This window comes from Neophocaena asiaeorientalis, unplaced genomic scaffold, assembly GCF_003031525.2.
Source record: "Neophocaena asiaeorientalis asiaeorientalis breed wild unplaced genomic scaffold, Neophocaena_asiaeorientalis_V1.1 scaffold198, whole genome shotgun sequence".
Lineage (NCBI taxonomy): Eukaryota > Metazoa > Chordata > Mammalia > Artiodactyla > Phocoenidae > Neophocaena > Neophocaena asiaeorientalis.
This window is the reverse complement of record NW_020175221.1, coordinates 6,720,194-6,727,952: the sequence shown is the minus strand read 5'-3', so window position 1 is coordinate 6,727,952 and position 7,759 is coordinate 6,720,194. Positions and strand designations below refer to the sequence as shown.

The 7,759-nt window shown below is 41.7% G+C and overlaps 1 pseudogene; it reads left to right on the top strand.

The window, feature by feature from the left end:
- The first annotated feature begins 597 nt into the window (after positions 1-597).
- Positions 598-2,682, top strand: LOC112413441 (E3 ubiquitin-protein ligase RNFT1-like; annotated as a pseudogene).
- The last annotated feature ends 5,077 nt before the right edge of the window (positions 2,683-7,759 follow it).

Below are 7,759 nucleotides of genomic sequence, written 5' to 3'. Positions count from 1 at the left end.
TGTTCCTCTTGAAGCCCACAGAGGCCAGTTTTTTTTCTCCTTATATAAATAGTAAAATATCTATGTGAAAATATCACTTCATCAAGCATCTTTCAAAACAGCTCATTAAATCCTCGGAATGCAGAGTCAGTGAGAGGAATGCAAATTTTCATCTCGATTTTGACCCAAGGGCAACATATGCCCATCCTCCCTGCCCTACCTCATGTGGACCACCTCCATGGTAGGAGGAGCAGCCACAAGTCTATGCCTGAGGATACAGGGGGAGTGAAGGTGAGCAAATCAGGAGTCTCGTCTATAAATGTTAGGCCTCTCAATAACACCAGGGGCAGACGGAGAGCCAGGGGGTCAGAACTGTGTTGCTCCTGGGCGTCTGGGGGTCTGGGCCCTATTTATGTCTACCTTGCTTATCAAAAACTGAGGGAGAGGGATGGGAAAGGTACTTGAAATCTGTACTTCCTTTAGCTCAACAGTTATTTATACTGGGTTATACTGACGTTGGAAAGACAACTATTTTGACTGTCTAGCAGGGCTGGAGTTGTTGGTCATGGGGTTTGAAGGTGATGGCCCTGACTGAAGGCCTCGAGGCGGCATCTCCCATTGTTCCTGCAATCGATACCTGGGCCTCAGTCCACTCAATGTCATGAGAGGAGACAGAGCCCTGAAGCAAAGAAATCTGGATCACAGAAAAGTATTCAAGGGTCATGCAAGCCAACGGTTGCCAACTGCACAGTCCTTCAGGAGATGCAGGCAGTGAGGATGCCTCAGCCTCCCATGTGTCCAAACAAGATTGATAGGAGAAGCCTCCTGTTTTGATTCTGGAGATGTTCATATCCAGATGAATTCCATACCTAAAGAATGTGCTGAAAACCCAAGCTCCAGAAATATAAGGTCAGGTGTCCAGAGCTGTACCCAGGAACGTGTACATAGTCGCTACAGAGTCACCTCCACCATGTAGCAAGGCAGCCTGATGATACTGACACGGAGTCTGGAGATCATGGTAGTAGCTCCTTCTCACAATTCCGATATCTCTTCAAGGGGTTGCAAACTTCAAGGGGTTCTATTTATTTTGATTCTGGGTGTCAAACTTGTTATACAGCATACAACAGGAGTTGCCCTTGGAATTGGGCTACTTACAACTTTTATACATGCAACCAAAAGCATTTTAAATCAGGTTTTTCTAAGAGAAAGGTGCTCAGAGATTCAGTGTGCTTGGTTACTGGTATTCATAGCAGGATCTTCCATTCTTTCATATTACACCTTTTATTCTCAGTCACTTTATTATAGCTTAACTTTTAAAAAGCCTGCTCTAGACCCCATTCAAGCTTCTGGGAAGTGCTTCGATTGCTGGAATTACAGACTTCATTCTGAAATTCCTCTTCATGGGCTTAAAATGCCTATTTTACTGGTGCCTTCTTTCATCATGCCTTTTCTTTTATTTTATATTTTTAATTTTTAAAATTTAAGTATAGTTGATTTACAATGTTGTGCCTATCTCTGCTATACAGCAAAGAGACTCAGTTATACACATACAGACATTCTTTTTTAATATTCTTTTCCATGTACAGCACAGGGAACTATATTCAATATCCTGTGATAAATCATGCCTTTTAAATCCAAGGGTTACTGGCATATGATTTTAGAAGAATTATGTCACTATTACCAAACTTTTGTTCCCATACCAGTTTGCTTTCGTTACCTTATAAGCTATGGGGAGTTTGGTAATGTAACTAGATGGATTCTTGGGATATTGCTGGCTTTACTCTACCTCACACTAAAAGTTCTAGACTTTTTTGCACACCTAAAAATTTCAGACAGGGTTTTGCCAATATTTTTTTTTGAATTTTATTATTTTATACAGGAGGTTCTTATTAGCTATCTATTTTATACACATAAGTGTATACATGGCAATCCCAATCCCCCAATTCATCACCGCCTCCCACCACTTTCCCCCCTTGGTGTCCATACATTTGTTTTCTACATCTGTGTCTCTATTTCTGCCCTGCAAACCGGTTCAACTGTATTGTTTTTCTAGGTTCCACATATATGTGTTAGTATAAGATATTTGTTTATCTTTAGGATTCTCTGTGTATAGTATCATGTCATCTGCAAACAGTGACAGCTTTACTTCTTCTTTTCCAATTTGGATTCCTTTTATTTCTCTTTCTTCTCTGATTGCTGTGGCTAAAACTTCCAAAACTATATTGAATAAGAGTGGTGAGAGTGGGCAACCTTGTCTTGTTCCTGATCTCAGTGGAAATGCTTTCAGTTTTTCACCATTGAGGACGATGTTGGCTGTGGGTTTGTCATATATGGCCTTTACTATGTTGAGGTTAGTTCCGTCTATGCCTACTTTCTGGAGGGTTTTTATCATAAATGGGTGCTGAATTTTGTCGAAAGCTTTCTCTGCATCTATTGAGATGATCATATGGTTTTTCTCCTTCGATTTGTTAATAATTGCCAACAGTTTTTACACTACCAAGTTACGAAGTGGCTGCCAGTAAGAGTGTTCAGATGTGGATGATATTTGTTCAATATGTCAAGCTGAATTTCAAAAGCCAATTCTTATCTGTCAACATGAATTTTTTGAAGAGAGAAAACTGTCCACTGTGCAGAACTGTGATTTCAGACCATATAAACAAATGGAAAGATGGTGTCACTTCATCACACCTTCAAATATATTAAGCTTTGAACTTCATATTAAGGCCAAAAAATACTAATTTCATTTGCTTACAGTGACTATTGATAAAGGCATTAGAAAGGATTTCAGGGCCAGAAGTTAAGAAAAATGTTTCCAAATAGTTATAGAGTATTATAATAAGACTTAAGTGTGTAGTCCAAATTAACAAAAGATTAAATGAAAGACCCCTATATTTTAAAATATACATAAGTAATGTTAGGGCTTCCCTGGTGGCGCAGTGGTTGAGAGCCCACCTGCCGATGCAGGGGGCACGGGTTCGTGCCCCGGTCCGGGAAGATCCCACATGCCGCAGAGTGGTTGGGCCCGTGAGCCATGGTCACTGAGCCTGCGCATCCGGAGGCTGTGCTCAGCAACCGGAGAGGCCACAACAGTGAGAGGCCCGCGTACTACAAAAAAAATAATAAATAAATAACAATAAAATAAAATATACATAAGTAATGTTCAACCTAATGCATATGCAACATTTATACTATCCTATTTGACAGATGACTGCAGTTAAATTGTAAATGTGTTTTCTTGTTAATACTACCAAAATGGCAACTGGATAACTAGAACTAGTGGTTTTAGAGAAATTCAGGTATTCTTTCCTTTCATTATTTTCACAACAAAGAATATTTTTCATAAAACTGACACACTTTACCTGAAAGTAGAATCTTCTTTATCATTCCTATTCGACTTTTATAATTCCCCTTCGAAAAATTCTAAAAATTTTTATAAAATTTGAATTTTTTTTTTTTGCAGTACGCGGGCCTCTCACTGTTGTGGCCTCTCCTGTTGCGGAGTACAAGTTCCGGACGCACAGGCTCAGCAGCCATGGCTCACGGGCCCAGCCACTCCGCAGCATGTGGGATCTTCCTGGACCGGGGCACGAACCCGTGTCCCCTGCATGGGCAGGTGGACTCTCAACCACTGCACCACCAGGGAAGCCCTAAAATTTGTATTTTTAAATGAAAGTTCTAAATGCTATATTTTACCTGTAACAATCACATTTTCTAAGGAAGATTAATTCATTGAGCATGAAATATTTTAATATTGTATTTTTCTGTGTAGTATGATTAGCAGTCATTGAGAACAGATGATTTAAATTCCTTTTTGTTTGTGAATATCATACATACAATCCTGCCATCAGCTTTAATGTTCATGATCTTTTTTTTTTTTTTTGCGGTACACGGGCCTCTCACTGTTGTGGCCTCTCCCGTTGCAGAGCACAGGCTCCGCACGCGTAGTCTCAGCGGCCATGGCTCACAGGCCCAGCCGCTCCACGGCATGTGGGATCTTCCCGGACGGGGGCACGAACCCGTGTCCCCTGCATCGGCAGGCAGACTCTCAACCACCGCGCCACCAGGGAAGCCCTCGTGATCTTTTTTGTATAGTGCTATGGACTACCCTGACTATTACACACACAAAAAAAGACAACTACTTGGCATCAATAGCTGATCAATGCATGCATCACCTGCTTCTTTGTACATTCACCATGTGGGAAATTCCCCTGTCTTCTATTCCATAATTTTTCCTCCTTCTTTTTGTCTTCTGGAGGGTATAATATAGTTTAAACTGAAAGATTAAACAAAGACATCTTAAGTGGAAGCACTCCTTATAGAACAAAGCTCAAGATTGTAATTAAAACGTTAGCGGTACCATTGGATACCAGAGAAACTATCACCTTAGAACAGAGATTGGGCTAAAATAACCCAGAATGAGGAAGATCTTTTTAAAGAATCATCTGCACTATGTATCAATCCATCTGCATTTTGTGTGAAAGGCAGAAGTTCAGAGGTCACATACTTTTCCTTCACACTGTGCTCAGATACAGTGTTTCTCCATGGGCATGCTATGGTAATGCAGTAGTTCTATGTAATATAGAATCTCCCCACAATGCAGGATACCCAGTATCCCTAAATGCCAGCAGCACTCCTCAGCCTGGAAAAGCTGAAAATGTTCTGGGCACTACTGCTCTAATGTTTCAGAATACATTGCATAAACTATTTCCTCGGATCAGCATAATGATTCGAAACATTAGTAACATCTTCACTCTTCAGATGATGAGCTGAGGCTTGAAATGGATTGCTGGCTTTTCCACATGGCTAGTGAGGGGTGCTGCTGGCTCTAACACCAAGAAGCAGACTCTAAATTCAGCTCCTTTTCTAAAACATTGTGCTGTCTTTCGATGGAGGCAGAGACTCAGACTTGATCTCAATCCACTAGTAAAAACATGCAGATGAATTGGTGTTGCTGTTGTTGTTATTTGTAGTTCTAGCTTTCTTCTAAGGAGCCTGGGTCTTGTTAAATAGAGGACACTTTGTTCTGTGGGTCTTTGGTGGAAGGGTAGAGGTAGGAGCTAAGAGGACCTGGGTTAGTTTGGCTAACAGAGGGAGCAGATCATGGAGCTTCCAGGGATAATGAGGGATGAAGGGAAATAGGAAAGAGAGCCACTAGGACCTAGTGAGGCCTTGAGTAATGAGACATGACCTACCTACCCATGCACTCTCGCCCATGAGTCCCCAAACTTCAGTACAATGTATTACTCATGAAATGCTTAGAGAGTGAATTTTTTGGTGTAAAATGGCAAGGGGCTGAGTATTACTCCTGGGTTGAGAGAGGCTAACGCAGAGACAGCACACCTGGACCCAGAAGCCAGAGGCAGGAGGTACCGTGAGGGTGTCAGAGACTCTGAGAATCAGCAGAAATCAAAGCAAGGCCTGGAGTTTTCACAGATGTGGAACTGGTGAATTTACTCAGACATCTGAGACTGGGGGAGCACCAGTTCACATCTGAATCGTAGGCGATTAAAGTGAGGGCCCAAACATTGCTCGTTTCTAGAATACTTTCAGGTGTTAGAGGGAGGAGAACCAATCTGTGTCAGAGATTATACAGCTTGAAACTTTCCCCAAGGCAGTCTAAAGATTTGTCTCCTTATTTAAGAAAATTCACACAGTATTTGAAGTGGCTGATCATTTACTTTTCACACTGGTCAGGACCATAAGAGGAATTCTCTGAATAGAGTTAAAATTGGTGAATGCGGGATGTGATGAAGAAATAAATGCCCTGACATCTATTCAGCTAGTGTCGCCAGACCTGTCACTTCCATAAGCAGGGAGAAGACAACCATTCCAGGTCGTTCTCTGTAATAAACACAGGATGCTTATGTAACTTTTCATGAACAGATTTCATGAAAACGACAAAATGACAGAGAATGACTGAATCCACATATGGAATAAAGAGGAAATATTAAACGTAATTATTATCCATTTATGATTATTATACACTAGGATTCTCATAAAAGCATCCAGTTTGTTCTCAATAAAAACTTGGTGAAACCTGGCTTGTATTCCTTTGGACACACAAGTCTGGTCTCATTTTCTTGCTGGAATGCTCTGGTTTGCTGCTTTTTTGTATTCAAGACCTTATTACTGCTTGGAAAATGTTCCTTATCTTTGCATGTGCACTAATCTTTATGTGAGAAGCAGGAGATGGTGCCCCTAGGTGCCTGCCCTGCAGCTGAGAGTCTCACTGAGATCTGGGCCTCAATGCTGCCCCCTAGGGGTTCTCTGATGCACTGCCTGCAGCCCTGGGGAGGATGCTCATTCACTCTAGGCCAGTGGTCACCTTCAAGGCCCCCAGTGTTCCAAGTGGTTCAGAGAGAAGAATAAGAGAAAAACCATTACTGATGCCAAATTTTGTGTTACCTTCTTCTACCCTGATGCTTCCCAAGAGGTCTCTCAATTCCTAATTCCCTCTCATGGTCCCCATCATCTTTCCAACCTCTTGCCCCAAGGCAGGCTTTGGCCTGACCTGTCCCAGACACAATTAGTCAGTGGTTGACTCTCATTCAAATAATAATAAAATATCAGAATAGCACTGCATTCTTTGAAGATGAACTTGACAGGCCTGAAATCTCAAAAGAAATCTTGCAGGGATGAAGCCCGGGGTCCCCAGTGGGCCTCTCCCTGAACCCTGGGCAGAGCTTCCCATCACAGCCAGCACAGTGGGGGAACATTCTACCCAGCTTACACTCTTTCCTCAGTGGCTCTAGATTTCTACTGCAACCTGTTTCGAATTCAACGTTTTATAAGGAAATGGCACAGAAAAGGAGCACAGCTACTGCTTAAGCAGGCAACTCTCAGGGTCCCAGAATTTAAAAGGGTTTAGAAAATATCCTAGAAATCACAGTAAAAGAGTGTTCAGAGACAAGTGTAAGACCCACCAAACAGTTCTATCAATTGAGTGAGGGATATTTACAGAAGGCAATCAGAGACCCAAAATTCCAAGGGAAAGAAACACAACCATAAACTAAACATCTTTATCTAAATGAACTCTCTATGTTTGCAAGTGAGTCCTCTCTGGACTTTGAAGCATGGATTTTAAATTTGCATGGCATGGCAATCCACTGAAGCCAATTTGACCTTTTGGTAAATATGAAGTTTATCTGGTAAATGTCAATAGCCTCCAACCATTAGAAGTGGGGGAGATGGGGGAGCCTATATGTTCCTTTCCCCACAACCGTGCTACCAGAAGGCATACTACAATGAAACCTAGTTTTAGAAAATATTCTGACCACACCTAGATATTTATTCACATTAAGGGTCAAAGATAGTCTTAAGCCTGCTCTGTAGCTGGGGAGGTCCCACTCTTTACCCTTGGACCCTCTGTTCAGCATTTCCCATAAAAGGCTTAACTGAATTCAGGGCAAGCATATTCTGATGGCAGGTGTGGCCAACTTTGTGCTGGGTCAGGCATAGCGTGTCTCGTGATGGGGAGGAATGCAGAACCAATTCAGAGGTCTAGACCGCAAGCTTGAACTATCTGTATTCAGCAAGCTGGGCTTGCCAGGTGCTAATACTTCATTCAGGAAAGGGCAGTCATTCCGGTATGACACTACTAACCAGCCACCTATTTGAATACAGCTCATTTCACCAATTAAAAACTATTTTAAACATCCCCTATGCTAATCAATAACCTTCCTGGTGTAGATTTAGCTAATTTTATGTAAGATACTAAGTGATCCAGCAAAGGAAACTATAAACAAAATGAAAAGACAACCTATGGAATGAGAGAAAATAT